The sequence below is a fragment of the Euprymna scolopes genome, chromosome 13 (assembly GCF_053919585.1).
Source record: "Euprymna scolopes isolate OS-2025 chromosome 13, ASM5391958v1, whole genome shotgun sequence".
Lineage (NCBI taxonomy): Eukaryota > Metazoa > Mollusca > Cephalopoda > Sepiida > Sepiolidae > Euprymna > Euprymna scolopes.
The window spans coordinates 52,398,236-52,424,370 of NC_136494.1; the positions used below are offsets into that span (position 1 = coordinate 52,398,236).

At 31.1% G+C, this 26,135-nt stretch overlaps 2 protein-coding genes across 2 annotated transcripts in view; one reads left to right on the plus strand and one right to left on the minus strand.

Annotated features, from left to right (window-relative positions):
• Positions 1 to 17,223, minus strand: part of LOC145292025 (phosphonoacetaldehyde hydrolase-like) — a 53,453-nt gene extending 36,230 nt beyond the window's left edge. Inside the window, exon 1 of the mRNA XM_080138040.1 lies at positions 16,747 to 17,223. The gene's annotated coding sequence lies outside the window, so the exon portion shown is untranslated. The remainder of the gene's footprint in view (positions 1 to 16,746) is intronic.
• Positions 17,224 to 17,845: 622 nt separating this feature from the next.
• LOC145292023 (ATP-binding cassette sub-family C member 5-like) overlaps positions 17,846 to 26,135 on the plus strand; it is a 358,649-nt gene continuing 350,359 nt past the window's right edge. Inside the window, exon 1 of the mRNA XM_080138030.1 lies at positions 17,846 to 18,169. The gene's annotated coding sequence lies outside the window, so the exon portion shown is untranslated. The remainder of the gene's footprint in view (positions 18,170 to 26,135) is intronic.

Below are 26,135 nucleotides of genomic sequence, written 5' to 3' on the forward strand. Positions count from 1 at the left end.
GATGTAAGAAGGCCTTCTTCTCTAATAGTTTCTTCTTCAGAACTGCTAGACTTTGGAACTCTTTTCCGAGTTCCTGCTTTCCCAACTGTACTGACATGCAGAAGTTCAAGTTTAATGTGAACAGACATCTTGCTGCTCAACTCCCTACATAGTATCTTTGCAACTTATGTTCCCGATAGTAACCCCCTACATCAAAGTGGCACTGTACCTTGTTTGGGGTGAAATGGAATAAAAAAAAAAAAAAATGCATTCATAAAGAACACAGCTAAATACTCTCTTAATTTGTCATTCCTGTACACTAACCTAGCAAATCAGTTCATCCTGTTAACTAAATTCATGAGTACTTCAACTTTATTTTAATTAAAGCTGTAGCAACATTAGTAGAATTAGCAAATTTGCTGTACATTATTGATAATCGATTAAGCAGCTTGTTAATAACATTCAGTGACATTCAGGTGGTCCTCAATATATTCTCTGATACACTCTGATGCCATTACAGAGAATTGTGTTGGAGTTAGTCATTTTGTTTGGATTATTTTTTTAAAGTAGTAGACTGAACTCTTATTCAACAATATTTTTTACAAGTTATATATGAATAAACAATTTCGATTAAAAAGAGCAGACGAAATCAGAACCTACTTTACTATTTTGAGTTTAAAATGTTTTGTATCTTTTTTTTTTGTTAACACATGGAGATTGTTCTGAGTCGATATGGTTGTTTTGTGGATAATTTCCCAGGGTCAATTCAGAAGTTAAGGGTATTTGTGGCAATGCCATGGAAATATCCTAGGATCGAATCATCATCCTAGTAGGGTTCCATTGTGAAAATGTCATGGCCCAAAGGGTGTACCGATGTGACTGCACTAACAGAGATATCCTGCAGTCTTATCATCCTGGAGTATGATAGTTACATCCCATGTTTAGAGCAGTGGTTGACTAGTGAGCCTACATTTTCTTTAGATCCTCAAAAGAATGTGCACTGCTGCTTGACTGAATGGGTAATAATCAGTTGCATTAAAGTTAGTCATTAATTCTCTGCAGTGAATTAATTATCTAAATTTCAGGAAAAGGGATAATAGTAGCTCGAAATTAAACACTTCATAAAAAAGTTGACAAAACATTCTATATTAAAATAACATTTTGAAAATCACAAAATTAGAATTTACTCTTCTCTTCTAAAAGAAAAACAAAAGAAAAGAGAGAAAAGCAAATAAACAAAAGTAACTCATGATAGTTTATCCACTCACCTACACATCTTTCTGTTGAGAGTTGGTAAGCCACATATTATTTAACCTTTCTACTAGTGTTGGGACGATTTATCAAACTTTTTATGTTATCAAAATCGGTATCAGAATCGGAAAAATTTAAGCATAATTTTTTATTCCAAAAACGATTCTTTCAATTTTTTTCTTGATAAAAAAAATAAATAAATAAAATAAAAAAATGAAACACAGATGTATTTATTAGAATTTGTTCATCTACAACATAAGACCATGGACCACAAAATTTCAGGTTATAAATCCCGTTCCCAGATTTAGCATTGACACTTGGAGCCTAATTTATTTTTTATTGATAAATTATGGCAAACAAAGTAAACATTCTAAAGTTCTGTTAACAATCCCGTTAGTAAACCTTTTCACACTTACTTGTGAACTTCTTGAGAGGCGGCACAGAAAAGTTTATTAAAATCTTGGATTAAATACATAAAGGGAAAACCAAAAAGTTTATTGAACTAAAAAATTACATCTGCATTTAAGGGTACGTTTACCCCCCCCCCCCCGCCAAAAAAAAAGAATGGGATTCGGATATTTGTTAATGTACTTGTAACTAGGAGCACAAAAAAAGAAAAGAAGAAGAAAAAAAAAAGAAATGGACAAATATGCAACAAATATCTTCTACCTATCTGGATAAATTTATTTGTGTTTAAAAGTGGTTTCTACTTCAAAACAAACCTAATGTCAACTCTGTTAAGTTAGAATAAAAAAAATGGCTGATCATAAGTCCTGCATGATGATTCTTAATAACCGCTCAAAACCGAAAATTAAGCAAAATGCTGGTAGAAATACTCCAAATAAATGTCAACAATTGTGCGAAAATGTAATTTCTACCAGTAATTTGATTACTTTTCGATTGTTGAACGATTAGATAAAATTATATTAATGCTAAAAAGATTAGTGAATATCTCCAAAAAGTTAGATTGAACTGAAAATGATGATCATTTTATGTTAAATGTATATACAAAACTGATTTTGTACTCGAAATTCTAAAATGATGTGTTTTTTTATCAACATCAAAAATAGGTATAATTTCATCATAGGAGAGTGATTTAGTTAAACGTGTTAATCTACAAATTATCATCAATATATTAATACGATAGCGTGTGTGTTCTTTTGTGTGTCACGCTTTCCGGCAAATTTGATTGGTTGAGATTTAATTCTGGAATAGACATTTAGTTTCGGAATACACATTTATGAACGCTATAGGTTATATTTGATTAGCGTGTTCTTATAGCTATATTTGTTTTTAATGCTATAAAATTTAGTGTTATATCTTTCAAAACTTGTTAAGAAGTAATTGATTTTAAGTTATTCCGTAATAAAATCGATAACAAATCTCTCTGCCGGCGGAGACAAAAAATTGAGCAATTATCTGTTTTTTTTTTTTTTTCATTGTTTATTTTTAACATTTGTTTATTGAGAGAGAGAGAGAGAGAGAGAGAGAGAGAGAGAGAAAGAGAGAGAGAGAGAGAGAGAGAGAGAGAGAAAGAGAAAGAGAGAGAGCGGCTGATGTTTTCGTTAATATATTATTACTTCTACAACGTTATAAAACCTCAACTTTCATGAAAATCCTTAACCTTACAAGCCAAAAAAGCGACACATTATTAGCGAAATGAAACCTGTTTTGTACATAAAATTTTTTTATAAAAACATTAACTCTCTCTCTCTCTCTCTCTCTCTCTCTCTCTCTATATATATATATATATATATATATATATATATATATATATATATATATATATATATATATATTAAATGATTGGTTTTGAGTTATTCCATAATAAAAACAATAACAAATCTCTTGGGGACAAAAATTGAACAGTTATTTGTTTTTTGTTTTTTTTTCATTGTTTATTTTTTACATTTGTTTATTGAGAGAGAGAGAGAGAGAGAGAGAGAGAGAGAGAGAGAGAGAGAAAGAGAGAGAGAGAGAGAAAGAGAGAGAGAGAGAGAGAGAGAGAGAGAGAGAGAGAGAGAGGTTTTAATTCTTCACTACTTTTGGTTTCGGTTTCGACTATAGCTGATGGCACTTAAATCATTTATGTTTTTTTTTTACAAGTAATGTTATCGAGAATTCTTCATAAGTTTTGGTTTCGGTTTCGATTACGGCTGAAGGAACTCAAATTATATATATATATATATATATATATATATATGTATATATATATATATATTCATAAGTTTTTATTTTGCTTTCGGTTCAAGCTAATACACCCAAGTAATATGGATATATTTTTTTATTTTTGAAATTGCAACTTCATAACATATAAAAATCGAAAGAACATTAACTCTATAATAGTATATACGAAATTTGCAAGAATTAAAATATAATATTTAAACATACTTTACGACCGGGCTTTGCCGGGCTTTCGTGCTAGCTTAGATAAATACTTTTGCAGTTTTAACCAAAAAGCTAAAATAATATCAGAGCGTCTCCATTTACTGAACATCTACAGAATGTCAACATCAATATTTTACGTATGAATGAGTCCCCTGTGGAATTTCCACAGGTCCCGCCAGTTATTATTATCATTATTATTATTGTTATTGTTGTTATGCTACAACCACTATTAGTTTTCATAGATGCCATCATCTCAGATTTCCAATACTCACCACCTCTTTCAATAATCTTTGCAAATGAATCTGCGTTATCACAATAGCCCTTTACCACTCATTTTTCACTGGAATTTGAGTAGCAATCAGCCTCCCTCAAGTCTTGTTTGCATTCATCCAATGAAAGTTTGGTTAGTGCTTTCTCTCCTCAGTCTTTCCATCTTCCTTGACGCTCCACAACTATTTGGTGTGGTGCCAGTTGATGCCGACTTTTTGGAAGGGAGGGGGATTTACTATTTGCAATTTTCATGATTTTAAGTGGTGTTTTTTTTTTGTATATCATTTCTGCAGTGGTTTCTACCTGTCCAACAAGTCTCTGTAGCTCATGTATAGTGGTTTCCACATTCAAGGATTTTCCTTAATATTTCAGCCATTTTCATTATTGTTATCTGTTGTATCTTCTTAGCCATCCCTCTGATTATGATCGCTCACATTTTTTTTCAAAGTTTTTCAATATTGTTCCTAGCGCTCCTACTATTAGTCGTGGTACCTTGACTTTATCTTCCGATCCCTTTTAGCTCTCTGGCCAGTTCCATGTATTTGCTTCACTTTTACATCTCCTTGATATTCACCCTGTGATCTGCTGTAACAGTGAAATCTCCAATCTGGCAGAACTTTTCCTTCTTGTTAACTATTATGACATCGATCTTCTTGCTTAAATGGGTTTGTTTGTTTGTACATCCATGTGATTTCCATTTTCAAGTACTGTTGCCTGTTTGTGTTTGTACAATTTGTCTGGTTGTTCAAGATGCAATTGTCTACATAATTCCCAGTGTACTGCCTTCCCTACAATAATGTCTATTCTTATATTCTTTTTGGGCTAGTTTGCTGCAATCGTTTATTATATTTATTTTTTTTTATTCCATTTTCACCCCAAACAAGGCACAGTACCACTTTGATGTAGGGACAGAAACATAAGTTGTAGGGATACTGTGTTTCTGGGTGAACAGTATCATTGACACAGATTGTGGCAGCAGTGGCTGAGCCATGGTGGCAGTGGAGGTTGGACGTGACTAATAATGGCAGGAACAGCGGCAGGTGAGGAACAATGTCAATGTACAGGCAACATTGGCGACCCTCTGTGTGACCCAGCACTGTTTGGCCAATTGTTGGTGACATGCTGGGGTGTTGGAAACTGTCCTCCTTGTGCCCATCTTTCCATTGCAGTACACAGTTCATTTTGGTTAAGAATTATCTAGCAAAGCACATTCGGCCAAGGAGGTGGTTGTGCTAAAGAGGGAGGACATTTCGATTTCAACAACTGACTATGGGCCTATATTGCTAAAAGAATAATTACAAGGGCGCCGCAAGTTACAAACTTGATTTAATCCATTCGTAGATGTGCAAGGTTTGACTGGAAATGGACAGGTGCGAATGTATTCTCGCGGCAGAGCCAGTCATGACATGGTGGCGCATCGATGGCGGGATCTTTTCTTCGACTGCAGCATGAGCTGTTTGTCTACAGCTGCATTGTGTTGATAAGTGAGGAAGGCAAAGTTTTTTTTTCTTTTTACATAGGCATCACCACTTATCAAGGCCAAGAGGCCACTCGAGGATAAGGGTTAAAGAGTGTACAGTAGAAATTGGACAATTAGTAACCGTTAGTAATGGAGATTCGGTAAATTTGTTAACTTATATGGAACGGCTCATCAAAAACTTGTTTACGTTAGACTTGAAGACAACCATATTGTAGTCAGCTGGAAAGCAGAAAAACTATGACTGTGACTATCCTTTCTCTCTTTGTCAGTGACGACAACATCTCTCTCTTTGCCATAGCAGCAGCAGCAGCCTGCTAGCTTGCAACATCAGTATATGACTGATACAATCCCCCTGCTAATACTGCTTTCTTTTTGCTTCTACCTGGCATCTACAGTTAATGCGCAATAAGGATACAGTGACAAGGACAATTTTAACCCTCCTTTCTTTCTGGTTTCGATGCTTCTTAAAACAAGGGACATTACTGATTGTCTTAACACACCCTGACAACAAGAGACATTACTAACTTCCTTTCCTTTCCGGAACATTCTGACAACAAGAGACATTACTAACTTCCTTTCCTTTCCGGAACATCCTGACAACAAGAGACAATCTTAACCATTCCGTTACTTCAAAATAAATATTTAAACTTAATATTCCTGTCTCTTTCTTGCTACCATATGCTCATTTGTTGTTATACATTTTATACCAATTGCTATATTGCTTTCATAAAATGTTGTGTATCAACACTTGATTTCACATGGAACTAAAAAATATTTCACATGGAATTAAACATTTTTTTTTATTTAGATCAGTCGACTGGTGATTTAGCTATTTCTTTTCTTTTCTTTTTTTCTAAACGTAGGGTATTTCAAATTTTATTTAATTCCCCCAAATGGATATGAAAATTAAAGTCTTTATCAGTTTGGATAATTTTAAGTAAATAATGAAGATTAACGAAATACGGCACCGTAAACAACTTGAATTGTCATCTGCTTTAATTTTATGAAATTTTCTTTTGTCAGGGTCCATGAATTTGAGAGAGAGAGAGAGAGAGAGAGAGAGAGAGAGAGAGAGAGAGAGATATTTATATATATATATATATATATATATATATATATATATATATATATAGAGAGAGAGAGAGAGAGAGATAATATATACATGTTTTTAAAGATTACGAATGATGCCGGATAATTACATATGGCTGGAACAAATCTTTGGCAAAGACATTTTCATAGCAATTACCATTTCAATGCCCACGTATATCAAAACATGCGGATTACAACGTCGTAATTTGACCCCCCCCCCGCACACGTGATAAAGTACTATGTTGCGCTCCACACACAATGATACAACAAACAGACTGAAATGTTCCAGAACATCCATATATATAAGGTTTAATCACCAAAATTCAAAGTTCAGGATGCAGTTCTATGAGTAAACATCACCGCTGCTGCTGCATGTACTTAGCACAGATGCCAGACTCTGTTTATTCAGACGTAAAACAGCTTCGCCGAGAATGCAGCAAAATATTTACCTTAATTCTCATTATGGAAAATTACCACAGCGAACGAAAATTATCTCTTCTTTTCAACAATGCTGTTTGAAACTACTTTTTTATATGATGAACACACACACACACACACACGCACGCATGACTCTTACATGGTTTAATGACTCCCCCCCCTCCAAAAAATAACCACGTGTGTCTCTTGGTTCATAAAAATCAGTAATCTTAAACTTCATGCCTTTTCACGAGACACTCATTTAGCTAAGCCTACCTAATGATAGGTATGGACAAAAATGGTAGAATAAAAATAGGGAGAAATAGTTTTGAAAGCCGATTTATCATAAATTTTTTGTACATTTCCTATTACTTTTTGATTGTATTTGAAAGATTAAAGACTAAAGTTGATTACCAAAAGAAAAAAAAAATATTTGTACACGTGAAAAAAAAAGTTATGAAAAATGTTTTCACGGCAAGTTAAACAAATTCAGCTAAATTTTGAAGTTAAATAAATTTATTGTAAAAAGCCTTTGAAAGATAAATATTACTTTTCTGGGTCTATTTCAATAATAATTAGTAAAGTCATAGGATAGTGAGTTAAAAAAAACCCCAAAAAATCCACCTTGCTTGTACAAAAAAATTGCTTAATTAGTTCCCAAAAGCAAGAGATTCTTGCTTCGCAGAATGTCAACAAAATTTAAGTCTATAAAGAGGATTATACGGAAGCCCTAAATATCGGACAGTCGAAAAGCTGTCTGAAAATGATGTCAGGTAGTTAAAGGAAGGTAGGGAATGCTTGCTTTCTTTCTTCTCCCCCCCCCAGCTGTGCATCCATATATTCCTATCGTGAACGTTTGTATGATTTTTACCATTTTTTTTTATTTTTCTATGTTCCTGCTTTTAAATTAAATTTATTTTTATTTTTCAAGATTATATAAAAATTATGTTATGCCGAAAGTTTCACATTCATGTAAGCAAAGGAAATATTAAAATCTTATACATAAAAATTATGCGAAACCTGTAATTAAAAAAAACAGTAGAAATATTTCTTTGCAATTATAATTGTTTGTGTTAAATAAACAATAATTAATTCAATGATAATATCGGTAGTTCGAGAAATTAATTTTTCTTTGAGTTATATCGAATTCATTAATACGGATTTTAGGGGCCTTTTTCGTAATGTTCCTGTAAAAATTATTTTTTTCTTAATTTTTACAATTTACGATGCTTTATTTTCATAAAAAAAAGCAAAAATAAACTCATGCATTTTTTTTTTAATTACTAAAAACCATAAATTTAGTACAGGTATTTTTTGTTTAAACAAAATAATACATTTCCACGAAAATTTAAATAATGGGTTCAATATATTCCGTGATCATTATTTAATAGATACTGAAAATTTCATTAAAATTGGTTAATTTCCTGATTTTTGGTGAATTTTTAAGTAAAGGGAGGGTTCAAAATGTGTATTTAAATTATTTGATCGACAAAAATTTATAAAAACAATTTATTTTTATATAAAACACATTAGACCCTAAGGCTGAAATAAAACCCCCAAAAATGTAATTTTATTATTTTTTCAACATTTTTTATTAGACAAAATGTACGACAATCGAGACTGCCATCTTATTTTGAAATTTAGGCCTTTCTAGGGCTTGCTAGATTGGCCTTTTTGAGGCTAAATTTGGCCTTTTTTATGCTCTTGCATGGAACCATGATTTTGGCCGCCGTTTTTTTTTTGTTTCTTTTTCTAAATGTACACTTCGAGTGCGTAAATTCTTTTTCTTTTTTTTTTTAAATAAAACATGGACACCAAAAATCATGGTTCCATGGAAATACTCCCCCCCCCAAAATAATAATTTGGAAAAAAAAAATGCCCACCAATGTCTTAACAATAATTTACGCACTTGAAGTGCACATTTAAAAAAAGAAACAAAAAAACGACGGCCAAAATCATGCTTCCATGCAAGAGCGTAAAAAAGACCAAATTTGGCCTCAAAAAGGCAAATCTGGCAAACCTTAGAAAGGCCAAAATTTCAAAACAAGATGGTAGCCTCGATTGTCGTACATTTAGTCTAATAAAAAATGATGAAAAAAATAATAAAAATCAAATTTTTTCGGGTTTTATTTCAGTTTTAGGGTCTAATAATGTGTTTCATATAAAAATAAATAATTTTTATAAATTTTTGTCTGTCAAATAATTTACGCTGCTGAAATGCATATGGTCTCAAAATGTTTAGACATTTTAAGCATCGGCATTATTTAGCATGTTCCAACCTAATGAACACTTGTTGCAAAAAAAAAAAAACCTTAACGTTGGAACGATTTGAATTAATGTAGTGAGAAATTTCTTTCTCACGTCTCAATTTCCTCCCTGCAGAAGGAGGAGAGGAAAAAGTAATGGATAATCATTACTTTTTCCCAATACAAGTTAATTAATAAAACGGTCGGATAAACAACAAATAACAAGTTAATCCAATAAACATAAGTCTTAACTCAGATTTATGATTTTAATATGTTTTAATTCAGTTAAATTTCTTAACCTTAATATGTTGGTTTGTTGAAAATTCAAATTGAAATTCAATAATTACAACTTTAATTCAGTTAAACTTTCTTAATATTAATATATGTGTGCCACTGTCTGTTATCAGTTTTCAGTTTAAACTTCAAAATTCTCATGCACCCAGACATTAGCTAATTTTCACTATATGGACTGACCTGAGGAGCTTTATCCTTACAATTAGAACAAAGCTACTCCCCTAAAGTATCTTGCTGATTAACTCCCACGCAGCTGAAATGGTACTAGCTGTCACAGGAATCGCAGCACACCATTGGTGATGTTCCATCATTAGGAGCAGAACAGGTTGGACAGAAAAAGGGACCTCCTTCTTCTATAAACTCGATTGATGCAATATCATCATTACCCTTAATATGCAAGGGCACAAGATTTTTTAAGGAATGGACCTGTTCGCACCCATCCTTAAGAACAACCGTGGAACGAACATTATTGTTGCTTCCAGTAATTAATTTAATTATTTTACCAAGATTCCAAAATTGCCTGGTTTTGTTGGAAGTCTTAATAAGTACTATCTCTCCAACAGATAATTTTGGGACACAATTGCTCCCAATTTTGGCATCGACTTCTCTTAATGACAAGAGGTAATCATTATGCCAGATACAATTGAATTTTTCAATAAATTTATTCCTCATTTCGAGGGAATGTAACAAGGCGGTCTTATTTGGGGAGTCAGGACTTAATGCAGAATCATAATTATTAATAAGCAAACGAGGTTGATAGCCTGTTTGAAGAAAATGATTCGGAGTTAAAATACTAAAGTCTTTGTCGGCAGAAACAATATAAGTGAGAGGTCTGTTATTTATTGCCTTTTGCACATCAGGAAGTGCAGTCAGAAATTCAAAATAATCCAACTTTCTTCTGCCCAATAATTTCCTCAAACATTGCTTGACAGTTTTAATAAGTCTCTCCCAGGCTCCCCTTTGCCAGGCAGAGTAAAGGGAAATTGTTCGATGGACGATGTGAATGGATTTAAATTATTCCTTCAGCTCATCCGATTCGAGCATGTTCGACAACAATATTCCGGACGCCACAAAAGATTTCGCATTATCGGAATATACATGCATAGGGATACCAAATAAATTGGTAAACCTAACGAAGGCCAGCATAAACGAGCGGGTGCTCATGTCCGGCAATAATTATAAATGAATTGCACGCAAACTTATACATTTAAAGAGTAATATGTACATTTTAACTTCTACCCCTCTAACTTTTATGGAAAATTGACTGGTAAAATCCACACCGACTTGTTTAAATGGGTGAGCAAAGTTCACCCTATGAGCAGGCAATAGTGACCCTGCAGGTGCTTTACAAGGCAGAGCATTTATTTTTTTACATACAGTGCAAGTACGCACAAAGGCTTTTACGGCTTGTCTCCCCTGAGGGATCCAAACCCCAGACAGCCTTAACTTACTGAGGATTAAATTAACCCCCATGTGGCAACAGTTAAGATGAGCTTCCTTAATCGCTAATTTTGTTAAATAATGATTTTTTTCCAATACAAAAGGGAAACTTGACCACGAATGGCAGATTATCAGAATTCTGTATCCTTCCTCTGGTTCTAATTAACCCATCTTTATCAAGGAATAACCCTAAGGCAGTTACCCTAGCAACCTAGTTCATGAGAGAAGGCCATCATTTGCATATTAGCAAATAGCAATAATTTGGCCCTATTAAAATTGTCAGCACTACGATGATGTAACAAATAAAATTTCAACACTTTTTCTAAGACACTGATTGCCTTAGATACAAGGGGCGTGCAATAAGTAATGCCCCTGGCCCACTTCCAGTTGTTTGATCTAGCTGAAATTTTGCATGTGTAATGATTTATATCTCTACGGGTTATGTGGCAAATTACAGCTCTGGACTAATTGTGGTTTTTGTTTTACAGATGTTTGAACTGAGTCAGGTGTGAAATGGAGCCTGTTGAATGTCGAGTAGTGATCCGGTTTTTGTATTTGAAAGGACGCACACCACAGGAGACTTTTGATGAAATGAAAGAAACTTATGGTGATAATGCCCCATCATATGGCCTTGTAAAACGCTGGCATCGTGAATTCAAACATGGCCGGAAGTCTGTGGAAACAGCTCCCAGACCTGGTCGCCCCCCTTCTGCCATTGATGAGGCATCTGTCCGGCAAGTTGAGGCTGCCATTTTGGAAGATCGGCGCATTACTATTCGCCAAATAGCCCAAGATGTCAAGATTAGTACAGGGTCTGTGGAAACTATCATTCATGACCATTTGCATATGCATAAGATGTCTGCCAGATGGATTCCTAGTTTGCTCAAACCATTCCAGAAGCGAGAACGCGTCAAGTGTTTGAGGATGAATTTGAAGATGTGCCAAGAAGATGAGTCCAAGTTTTTCAAAAGACTGATTATACAGGATGAAATCTGGGTCCATCACTATGATCAAGAGGCAGGGCAAGATCAACAAAGCTACCCTCCTCCTACAAGACAACGCTCCGGTCCACAACTCGTATGTCGCCAGATCAGAAGCATGGACATGCGGTTATGAAATTCTCCCCATCCTCCCTACTCTCCTGACCTTGCACCCTCTGACTTTCACCTCTTCTCAGCCATGAAGTTGTTTTTGAAAGGAAAGCGTTTCCCAGATGATGCAGCCTTGATTTCTGAAGTCACGTCTTGGTTGGAGGACCAACCTGGGGTGTTCTACAAAAACGGTGCCAAGTTTCGTTGCTCTACTGCTATGGGAAGTGGGTCAGGGGCATTACTTATTGCACACCCCTCGTAAGCTGGAATACCTTGTAATATTCAACGGGAAGGTATTTTCAAAAGGATGTGTCTCCTGAGAGTACAAACATGATACAATTTTTTTATTAGTTTCGTTTAGACAAGGTAAGGGTGAGATTGGCCAATCAATACCATCTCTATTGAGCCACTCCGGGCCATACATCCAGAAATTGAATAACTGGGAAAATTTAGAAGTATTGATACCTCTAGTTAGAAGATCTGCCAGATTTTCCGATGAAGAAACATATTTTAATTTCGATAGAACGCTAAACTTAATATTAATATCATCTTAAAATTTTTTGATCTCTGCGATCCTGTTTTCAATGAATATATTTTTCCTGGATCCTTTACTGTTCAGAACCCACAAGAGTGCAAGCAGGGAATCAGGCATCAGGAAAAAATTAACAATGCTAAGGGGCCCCAGAGCACCCAAAACCTGAGGGGTTACTTTAAGGGCTAAAAACATGGCCAATATTTCCAAAGTGGGAAGTGACTTCCATTTAATTGGGGCCATTCTGGCCTTTGCAAACAACAGAGGACAATTTGCTCCCTGTTTTGCATACAGGTTTAATCCGTACGCGTTTTTCGACACATCACACAAACAAATAAATTCGACAGACTGATTTTCTGACAATATATGACTGGAGAATTCAAACTTCCCCAAGTCATTTAGATCATTGGCATGGGTTTGCCACAGCTTATTGAGCTCTTCGGGTATCTGCTCATCCCACAACAACTTGCTTTTCTAGATCAAGCTGACAATGATCTTCTCCTGTATCGTGACGGGGAGAAGCATAGATAAAGGGTCATATACTCTTGATATTTGTGAAAGAATCCCCCATTTGGTATTGACCTCAGGGTCCGCTAAAGTGGGAGAAAGTTTGAAGTATCCCAAATAGGATCATATAGGTATCCCAATACCTTCTCAAAGGCCGGGAAGGGAGAAGAAATAGTTTCATCCTCCAACATTTTATCTTGTATCTTAAAACAGTTAGAATTGCAGGATCGCAAATTGAATCCTGCCTCTAACAATCTGCTCTGAACATTGTTATAAATAGCAAGTAGGGACTCTCCGTCACAACTGGTAGTGACAAGATTATCCACATAAAAATTGTTGGAAATAGCATGCAATGCTACATCTTTTGCATATTTTTCCGCTTGGAATTTCAAAATGAAGGGGCTAGCATTGAACCCAAATATAATTGTTTTCTACCTGTATGTACATAATTTGTCACCCTTTTTAAGGAAAAACAAAATCTTTTTTATCCTTTATTAAGGTGAATTTGTAAAAAAGCCTTCCTTACATCACCTAGAAGGACATATTCGTTTTTTCTGAATCCCAGCAATAAATCGAATAATTTAGCAGTCAAGTTCACGCCTATGTAGGCAGCGTCATTAATTGACATCCCCCCTCGACGTTTCAGGGAACAGTTAAATACGGGATGAATTTGTTGTTACTCCAGGTCCCTCCTTAATAACGGGTCTATGTGAAACCCAAATATAATCTTCATACTTCCCAGGCGGGACAAAAAACTGCTTCACTATTCCACATTCCTCATAATCCTCAAACACTTGGAGGTACTCATTATACATTCCCTTCCTTTCTAAGGACTCTGCCACTCTGTCCATTACCTTTAAGGAAGTCACAAACTTACTTTTTACCTGTGGGAGTTTATCATGATGCCACGGTAAATTTACATAATATTTCCCCTCCTCCTATACGATGGAGTCTTTAAACTCTTCTATCTTCTCCTTGTCCACGGCTGATAACTTAACCTCCTCATTGATCCCTAATGAGTCTAGAGTGAGCAACGTCTCTACCCCTCGTTCAACTGCGGATTCGAAGAAGAAAGGCTTCAATCCGTCTTCATAAGAGAGTGTCGGATTTAGAACAGAATTAATTAAATAGCTGTTGCATTGAGAAAGGGACTTCACAATGCTATTAAAGGGAGGCGACTCTACCTTATTTAAATCTTTATTCAAAAAATGTTGGCTCTCACCAAACGGAATTATGAAATTCCCGTGTCGCCATGCAGTTGCGATTAAGACACTCAACTAATCTGAGATTATTTAATTTACTCACAAGGTCCAAACCAATAATCCCTTTAATGGGAGTTCCGTTTAAATTCTTATAACTGGGACAGAGCCGGAATCCTTCTTGTGATAAGTTATTGACAACTTTATCGAAATTATCAACTTCGAATTTTAAATTCAAATCCCTGGAAAATAACACTGCAAATTTAAAAGGATTTTGTTCACCTAATTTTATAGATATTTTGTACTCCTGCAATCTCAAGGAGTCACTGCCAATCAACGAGTTCCCAGCCATATCAACCTTCTTGTGGTTTATGGTTTTAGCAGAACACAATTTAAATAGAATTTCCTGGGCGAAAACCAATCGTTGACTCCCAGTATCAATCAAATAGAAAAAATAGATCGGTCGTCCATATGCTTTCATCGATATTCTAAGGACGGGGAAAATACTGTTCTGTGGTTCAGAATATGTTGCTCGGCCCACAAAGGGCTTATTTCCCTTAGGACACATAACACTAAAATGGCTTTTCAACCCGCAGACTGCACAAGGGTAAGGAAATCCCTTACTTCCACGACAAACTGCATCTGAGTGTTCACCCAGACACTGAGTACATAATTTTAACTATTTAGCCCTTCGGCATTTCGCATCGAAGGAAGGAAATTTACTACAGTTCTTAATCGAATGATCTGTAGCTTGCATAATAAAGTGGTCTTCACCCCTCGTGGGGAAGAAGACACCATAGTGGATCTCATCTTAGGTGAAGAAGGCGCCAATTTTGGTGTGCAAATATCCCGACGAACATCGAGTGGGGTGGGGCGCCTAATAAATATTCCGTAATTTCAAACACATGGGACATAATATTATTCAGAGTAGAGAATCTTTCACCACTTGTACTCATTAATTCTCTCCTTATAACATTAGGAAATTTCGCAAATAATATGTGGGCTATCAATGCCCCTGAGGTTCCACCCTCAGCAAAAAAGTCGGTCAAGTTTGGTCAAATCTCTCTTAATTTTTTCGAGAAATGACTTCAAAATTTCAAATCCGTTATAAGAGACGGAGAAGGAATAATTTCCTCAAAAACCCGATTTTAAATCAAATCAGAATTTAAATATTTTCCCTTAACAATTTCAGGGCTATATCATAATTATCTGATGTTACATCTAGACTGGAGATTATATGAAATTCATCCCCATTCAGTTTTGATTTAAGCACTAACAACCTGTCAGCCTTATTCAAACTATCACTGCAAAATTCGAATTTGTTCAGAAATGTTCTGAACGAAAGCTTATCCCAGAAAACCTCGGACAGTCCAATTGCATTTTCACTGGCATAACCGTCGAAGCTTGCATAACTTGAGGGGCATCTAATTTACATTTTAATGAAAGCAATTTTTCTTCGATTTCTGAAGAAAACCCTTCTGAAACCTCGCAAAGCTGCAATTTCTTGATTAGAATTTGGTCTATCAGATCGTCCAAGTTCCTTAACCAAACTCTAATTACTGCTTCTCGGGACGTGAAAAAATCTGGTGAAGGGTCGTTAACTTCTAACCATTTCACAGCACAATTTATGCGCAGCCTTTTGGCCTTACATTTAGTCATAAGTTCCTTTAGGGCCATATTTCGTCCCTCGAGAACAATTGATAAAATAACAGAGATATAATTATCTGCAAATATTAAGGTGGCGAAAACTGCCAATATTATTCCAAAACGGAATTATGTAATCACAAATAAACCACGTTAACGAAATGGCCACCAGCAATTAATCTACCCCCAAATTAGGGCGAATGCTCTAAGAAATATGAACAAGTTACACCTTTATAACTGAATTCGAAATTCCCGAGCTACACCAAGGATGCCTGACAAAATAGGGGGGGGGGGTTAAACCCTTTCCTGTCCACTATTTTTTTTTAAATAAAATTTCAACTAACATTATCATTTGAAAACCGACAACAGAAGCACAAAATAGTCAATGTGTACATTAAAGAAGGCATCATAATTACAAATCAACATTAGCAATCTCAAATTCAAATTAATCAATTTAAAAATCAAATTAATATCCAATGCGTGCAAATAAACACATTCAAAGTGTGACGTTTACATTTAAAAATTTAAATTATGGAAAAAAATAATTCTTACTTCATTCTTAATTCAGGGTAGAGGCATTGATTCGTTAAAAGAAAAACGTTCCATTTGTTTCTGCTACACATTTTATCTTTTCCTTCTTTTTTTTTTTTTTGAGTTAACAAACTACGGTTTCTAAGAATTACGTTAAAACCTTATCAACAATAATTTGCTCAAAGTATGGAACAAAAATCTGCTCGTCTTAAATCAAGAATTTGCACAAATTATATAAAACTAATCATTACGTTTGCAAAAAAAAAAAAAAAGGAATATACTTAAACTTAAAGTTTTGCGAAAAAATGAGAATGTAAGAAATTTCTTTCTCACACATCTCAATTTCCTCCCCGCAGAAGCAAATGAATTCCACAAACAAAAGCCATACCTTTCAAACTCCAAATTTATTCACAAGTAACACTGTAACAGCAATGAAAGTTCTTTGGTTCTGATATAATCCTTTTGCAAAACGGTGGCCTGATTTGTTTCCATACGCATGGAGTCTTTAGTTTGAATTCCTATTGTCGGAATGTTAGTTCATTGTTCCTTTGGAAGGATCCATGAATGTTCATGGTAAACTCGGCGGGAATAATAGCGCCTATAATTAGGCATAATGTGAGTCCCTTGGGGCTCAAGATGAAATGAGATAAGATCCAATATTTGGTAAATAAACATGCAGAACAGTTCCTGAATGTCATCCTCAATTAGGATAAATACAGCAATATAAATTGTCTCTGCTTGTAGAGATGTGTCCTTCGTTCACCAACTGTAACTGTTTGGTGTTCACGAAGGAATTGTTTTGGCTCCCTCGAGAGTGAGCCGCTGAGCCGCTGTGTTGAGTCTATCCCGATGCCGAATTTCTGCTAGACTGATAATTAAAAGCAAGATACAAAAAAGGGCGCTAAGCAATTTACTTGACTCATTCAAAATTAACCAATCACGGACCGGCTACTAGAACTGTGTAGCTGGCCTAAAGAAAGATGGCGGTTGTATATGGAATTTCTCACATAGTTTCTTAAACACGTAAATAAATGTTGGTATTTCATTTCAATACAGCGATCTCGAGTTCTTTGTCGTTGTTTTTCCAAAGTTATGTGCGTGGATGTGGTTTTGTAAATCGGAGATTAGGTTAAATTTACCTTTAACGGTCCCGTAGATATTCTATTACTTTTGACTTCTAGAGATTTCTGCACATGCAAACTCGCTCTTAAAAATTGACAGATCTCGATTATGAATTGGTAAACACCGACTCACCCTCATAACCTATAACCCGACAAATTTATCACGAATGTAAAATACTAACAGTAATCAATCATATAATTTTCAAGCTTTGATAGTTCGATCCCTGGAAGCCATCCTCCTATCCATTATCTTTTCTTTTGAGAAAGGAATTTGGTTTATTGACTGAGGCAACCCTAATGAGGAGTTCAGATTTTGCATCCAGAGTGCTCCTTTTGGGGGGAGAGGGAGGGCGATGAAGTCATCGCTAGCAACTGACGTCGTAGTTAGCCCTTATTGCAGTAGGAGGTAGTAGGTAAATAAACAGTAATCAGATCCCTGCAAACTCGTTGAATAATAATCACAATGTTAACCCACATTTGGCTCCCATTAGTTTAAAGTGGCCGCCGGGTGTGTCATTTCATTGGCTAGGAGATGCTGGTGGAGACGCAGGGGAAAACACGACGCATTTTTCCATCAAAGTTTTTCAAACTCATTTCGTGGAAAATGTTCATTTACAAATGCAACATTTTTTTATTATAACTTTTGCCTTCCATTCGCGCTCGTTTCTTGACGTTCCAACACAATCTCGAGTAAGTAGCTGTTAATGTTTGTTATGTTTTTCGTCCTCCCACCCCCAAACTGCGTCGGCTTGTCCGTTTTCTTTTTTCACTATAAAACAATTCCTTGCATAATTCTTCTGACAGAGTTTTAGTAAGTTTAAACTTCTTAAAAATTTCAAGAAAATGAAAGAGAGAAAAAAAAGAAAGGTACTCCTGGAGTCCTGCAGTCCTGCACTTATTGATCCGTGCCGAAATAATAAAGTTATTATTTAAAAAGCCATTCTTAACATGGGAGGGGAGGGTGTTTTGTACCTATTCTGTACTTTAACATTACAATTGAATAAAAAAAAATATCATAAAACTTTAGTTAAACTTGGAAATACGATTTAAAAAATAGCGCAGATCAGTAAGTGCACTAGCACCAAAAGAAATTAATCTTTGAGAGTTTTCTGCTAAATATTTATAATGCTTCCATTAAAATTTTTTGTTACTTTTTTATTTTAGCATTTTTGTTTCTACTGGAATTCGCCATCGTTCGTCAACCACATTTGTTAGTTCATTTTATTAAATGAAAAGTTTTGCAAAAGTTAAAATGATTTTAGCTTTTGAAAAACTTCTCATTTCTAGCAATTCTAAAGTTGTTGCTTTTTTCATATTCATATTAAAATGTAAACGGACAATGCAGGAAACGAACATTTAAATAAAGAAAATACATTTACAAATGAAAAAAAAATACAAATCAAATTAGAACAGAAACAAAAAACACAAAAAACACACACACAAAAAAAGCAAAGGTTGTTATCACGATCGAATTCCAGAGAAATCCGAAAGATGACATTTCTTCTTTCTTCACTGCATGTCTTTGGTATTATTATACAAACACCGTGACAGCGTTAGGGTTAGGGTTAGGGTTAGGGTTTAGGGTTAGGGTTAGGTCTAGGGTTAGGGTTAGGGGTTAGGGTTAGGGTTAGGGTTAATTCGCTGTCACGGTGTTTGTATAGTTTTACCATGTCTTTCACATCAAGTGCATATTTTGAATTAGAAAAATATGAAATATCTATTTTTCAAAATATATAAATAAAAAGTTAATTTCGTTGTTTTTCCGTAAAGATATTCCCTTTTTTTTTCATTTATTTTGTTTGTTTTATTATTGAAAGTTTTGTTTCAAATTTTGCTTTGTTGACATTTTGCGATCGAGTTGAAAGAACTTTTGAGTAACCATTTTAAAGTTGTGGAGAAAATATAAGACACGCGAGCGTAGTAATAACATTTTGAAATAAAACATTTATTATTTTTACGCGTTAAAACTATGCAGATCGACAGAGAATTTAATTCTAATGCGTTTGCTATAAATTATTTTTTTATTTTTTGTTTACCAATTCTCGACTGTTAATTATTCTTTACGTTGTTCCATCCTTTGACAATTTATAAAAAACATACATTTATAAAACATTTGTTTTAAACACATTCTCTTTCTTTAAACTGATGTTATCACTTCTCGCGTGTATGTGTGTTCCTCGCGTCTACGTAACTTATACGCTAATATTTATTGAAATAAAAATGCAATAGTGTAAAAACAAATTTGGAAAATTATTTAAAAAATCAAATGACAAAATTAAATCCACCAGAATGCATTTTATTTCTTCGTAATAAAGTAAGCCATTTTAACATTTAGTTAATAGTTGAAACATGAAAGAATAAAGAACTAAAATGCATTCTAGTGGATTTAATTTTGTCATTTAATTCGTAGCTATTTCGGCATTTGAAATTAATGCGGAAGCTTTTAAACTGCAGAATATAAAATCATTTCTGGCTTTAAAATTCTTATCAAATCCTCATGTATTAAAAAAAGACGGGAAGTTTCGTTTTGGAAACTATTTACATTTAATTTTTTTTTTTTTTTTTTTTAAAGTGTTAAAAAAACAGCACATTAAAATTTACTTATGAATTTATAATTGGTATATAACAATGTGGTTTAATTAATAAATAGTCAAATGATACCGAAATAATTCAATTTAATTTTCAAAATCCTATTAAAAATATACCTCTTCCACCGTACCCCCCCCCCCAAAAAAAAAATAAATAAACGACATAATCTTAAAAATGTTTTTTTGCTGATAAAAACGCACATTTCAGTCCCGGAATTCCCTTTTTTTTTCTCTTTTTTTTTTCAGTGGAAAAAAGTTGTATTCTAAAGTTGTGTATTATTTTAGTCGTTTATTTTTAAGCATTCTATGATTTTTCTTTTGTGTCGTACTTAAATGGGTTTTTGTTTGAATTAAAAGTTTCAGAGAAAAAGGGGTGTGACATTTGGTGGTTACAGGAAGGGGAGTTATGTCTACCACCGGATTCGTGCTAAGCGTTGACTAAAAAATTATCAGCAAACAGGAAAACGACAAATTTAAACGCTAAAAAACACCTTAGTTTGTTTTTTGTATAGATCAACCCCCATGGCTGACAATATTGGTTCGATAAATTCGGCAATCACACAAAATTAAACCCACATCTCATGAAATTTTGTAAAAAATTATTTCTAACATTCCCAATTTCCTCCCTGCAGAGGCAAAAGAATTCACAAATACAAAGGCCATACCTTTCAAACTCAAAATTTATTCAAATGTTATAGCAATGAAAGTTTATTGGTTCTGGTAAAGTCCATTTGCAAAACGGTGGCCAGTTTTGTCTCCATATGCATGGCGCCAGTAGTATGAATTCCTATTGTCGGAATGTTAGTTCTTTGTTCCTCAAAAGGATCCATGAATGTTCAAGGTGGACTCGGCCAGAATGTTGGCACCTACAATTAGACATAATGTGAGTCGCTGCGGACTCTAGTTGAATTGAGATAAAATCCAATATTTGGTAAATAAAACATGAAGAACTATTCTTGAATGTCATCCTTTAATTAGGATCGCTTCAGCAATATAAAATTGTTTCTGCTTGTAGAGATGTGGTCCTTTGTTCACCAGTAGTTTGGTGATACAACATGAAGGAAATGTCATGGCTCCCTTCAGTGTGGGAGCCACTGGTTTGGAGTCCATCCGATGCCGAGCTCCTGTGTGGACTGAAAAATAAAGCATGATAGAAAAAGCGCGCCAAGCAAATCACCTGACACATCCAAAATTAATCAATGACGGTCGACCACTAAACTGCGTGGATGGTTGAACAAAAAGAGATGGCGATTGTAAATGGAATTTCTCACAATTTTTCGCCCTTGTGCATTACTGTCACAGGAGAATTTGAGAGACAACCGGGAGAATCGACAATCTCAACAAATGTTAACGATACAATACCATGAAATAAAACATTAATTATCTGAATATTTATTGAAGTAAAATAAATAAAGAAAAATAAGTTGACTTAATTTTTTACACAAAATAAATGAAAGTTGTCAAAATGTATGTTTTAAACTTTTATAAATAGTGTTTGAGCAGGATTTATTGAAATGTGTGTGACTTTTGAGAAAGCTTGTTTTTCTCCAAATTTTCAATTTTCGTAGTAAAGTAAACATTCGGAAATATTCATAAAAAATATAAATAATAATTAAATATTCATAAAAAATATAAATAATAATTAAATATTCATAACAAATATAAATAATAATTAAATATTCATAACAAATATAAATAATAATTAAATATTCATAACAAATGTAAGTAATAATTAAATATTCATAACAAATATAAATAATAATTAAATATTCATAACAAATATAAATAATAATTAAATATTCATAACAAATATAAATAATAATTAAATATTCATAACAAATGTAAGTAATAATTAAATATTCATAACAAATATAAATAATAATTAAATATTCATAACAAATATAAATAATAATTAAATATTCATAAAAAATATAAATAATAATTAAATATTAATAACAAATATAAATAATAATTAAATATTCATAACAAATATAAATAATAATTAAATATTCATAACAAATATAAATAATAATTAAATATTCATAACAAATATAAATAATAATTAAATATTCATAACAAATATAAATAATAATTAAATATTCATAACAAATATAAATAATAATTAAATATTCATAACAAATATAAATAATAATTAAATATTCATAACAAATGTAAGTAATAATTAAATATTCATAACAAATATAAATAATAATTAAATATTCATAACAAATATAAATAATAATTAAATATTCATAACAAATGTAAGTAATAATTAAATATTCATAACAAATGTAAGTAATAATTAAATATTCATAACAAATATAAATAATAATTAAATATTCATAAAAAATATAAATAATAATTAAATATTCATAACAAATATAAATAATAATTAAATATTCATAACAAATATAAATAATAATTAAATATTCATAACAAATATAAATAATAATTAAATATTCATAACAAATATAAATAATAATTAAATATTCATAACAAATATAAATAATAATTAAATATTCATAACAAATATAAATAATAATTAAATATTCATAACAAATATAAATAATAATTAAATATTCATAACAAATATAAATAATAATTAAATATTCATAACAAATATAAATAATAATTAAATATTCATAAAAAATATAAATAATAATTAAATATTCATAACAAATATAAATAATAATTAAATATTCATAACAAATATAAATAATAATTAAATATTCATAACAAATATAAATAATAATTAAATATTCATAACAAATATAAATAATAATTAAATATTCATAACAAATATAAATAATAATTAAATATTCATAACAAATATAAATAATAATTAAATATTCATAAAAAATATAAATAATAATTAAATATTCATAACAAATATAAATAATAATTAAATATTCACAACAAATATAAATAATAATTAAATATTCATAACAAATGTAAGTAATAATTAAATATTCATAACAAATATAAATAATAATTAAATATTCATAACAAATATAAATAATAATTAAATATTCATAACAAATATAAATAATAATTAAATATTCATAAAAAATATAAATAATAATTAAATATTCATAAAAAATATAAATAATAATTAAATATTCATAACAAATATAAATAATAATTAAATATTCATAACAAATATAAATAATAATTAAATATTCATAACAAATATAAATAATAATTAAATATTCATAAAAAATATAAATAATAATTAAATATTCATAAAAAATATAAATAATAATTAAATATTCATAACAAATATAAATAATAATTAAATATTCATAAAAAATATAAATAATAATTAAATATTCATAACAAATGTAAGTAATAATTAAATATTCATAACAAATATAAATAATAATTAAATATTCATAACAAATATAAATAATAATTAAATATTCATAACAAATATAAATAATAATTAAATATTCATAACAAATGTAAGTAATAATTAAATATTCATAACAAATATAAATAATAATTAAATATTCATAACAAATATAAATAATAATTAAATATTCATAAAAAATATAAATAATAATTAAATATTCATAACAAATATAAATAATAATTAAATATTCATAACAAATATAAATAATAATTAAATATTCATAACAAATATAAATAATAATTAAATATTCATAACAAATATAAATAATAATTAAATATTCATAACAAATATAAATAATAATTAAATATTCATAACAAATATAAATAATAATTAAATATTCATAACAAATATAAATAATAATTAAATATTCATAACAAATGTAAGTAATAATTAAATATTCATAACAAATATAAATAATAATTAAATATTCATAACAAATATAAATAATAATTAAATATTCATAACAAATGTAAGTAATAATTAAATATTCATAACAAATGTAAGTAATAATTAAATATTCATAACAAATATAAATAATAATTAAATATTCATAAAAAATATAAATAATAATTAAATATTCATAACAAATATAAATAATAATTAAATATTCATAACAAATATAAATAATAATTAAATATTCATAACAAATATAAATAATAATTAAATATTCATAAAAAATATAAATAATAATTAAATATTCATAACAAATATAAATAATAATTAAATATTCATAACAAATATAAATAATAATTAAATATTCATAACAAATATAAATAATAATTAAATATTCATAACAAATATAAATAATAATTAAATATTCATAACAAATATAAATAATAATTAAATATTCATAAAAAATATAAATAATAATTAAATATTCATAAAAAATATAAATAATAATTAAATATTCATAACAAATATAAATAATAATTAAATATTCATAACAAATATAAATAATAATTAAATATTCATAACAAATATAAATAATAATTAAATATTCATAACAAATATAAATAATAATTAAATATTCATAACAAATATAAATAATAATTAAATATTCATAAAAAATATAAATAATAATTAAATATTCATAAAAAATATAAATAATAATTAAATATTCATAACAAATATAAATAATAATTAAATATTCATAACAAATGTAAGTAATAATTAAATATTCATAACAAATATAAATAATAATTAAATATTCATAACAAATATAAATAATAATTAAATATTCATAACAAATATAAATAATAATTAAATATTCATAAAAAATATAAATAATAATTAAATATTCATAAAAAATATAAATAATAATTAAATATTCATAACAAATATAAATAATAATTAAATATTCATAACAAATATAAATAATAATTAAATATTCATAACAAATATAAATAATAATTAAAATTATTATTGCATCCCTTGTTCTTATGACATTGCATTATCTCCCCTTGACGCATGTTCTTCAAACTGAAAAGTTCAGGAGTGACGTTAACCCTAGCAAATATGCCGTTCACACTCGTCCCAACTAATGTGGCGACAGAATCAAGAAGTGATTCCTACGAACGCGCTTCGCTGGAATACTCTTTCCTCATCACTCCCCAAATGTTTTACAGAAACATTAGAACTCAAATATTTTTAACCAATAAAAAATCATTTTAAATCCTATAGTAACACATCTCTGTGAAAGTAGTAAGCTCGTGCTATATTAATATATAATTATTAATATATAATAAATATCAATTATATAAATTTCAGGAAACTTATTGTAGAAAAAAAGGTGTAACTAAATTTAAAAAAATATATTTACCCCAACTTTTTTTTACAAGAGTAGCAATTTATTCCACAATTAACAAATTGGGTAGAATTCCCTAATCCGTTACAAAGAAATACGAATGGATTTTACCTAAACATATTTTGTCACATGAATTAGGTAGCGCACTCTCTAATTCATAATTTTGTCTGATACCAAAGATTTTCTATGTGCTTCATGGAGATATGGGTTACAGGGTCAACAATGTCCAAAGAAGGTATCTAGTTCTCTCCCACTGTAAGAACTGTATCAGCTGGGTCGGAAAGTAGGATTAAAAAGTCAGCGACTCTAAGGAGGGGTACTCCAACCTGCAAAAAGTGCCTCAGGCGATGAGCAATAAACTAACCATTTCTCAGAGAGAGAAGGTAAGGCCTGAGAGGGTGGACTTCTTAGAACTGCACAGAACTTAACTCTCCCCGCAAAATCAACAGGGACAAAATCATTATGGGAATGGTCTAATCTTTATTAATTTTCGGGGCCGAGGATAAAAATCCCTAGCTGAGTTTGTTTTACTATTAAATAGGGGTATGCTTGCTGCCTAATCATACTATAGTCAGGCCACATAACTGCAATACCTGGCAAAATTTATTGCTAAATGATTTGAAACAAGGTTTCCACATTTCGTTGTTCGACAAGAAAAAAATTGTTTGTTGTAAATTCAGTTCATGCATTATGTTTCCGCCTTACAAAATTTTATTCAGTAATTTTCACCGTGTGTCCAACACCTCCAATGATTGGGCAGAAAAGTATTCTATATAAATCTCACCTTCTTTCCCACCACAGGAAGATGTGGCAAAAAATCAGAAGGTGGGGAAAATCAAGTCACTCTGATCT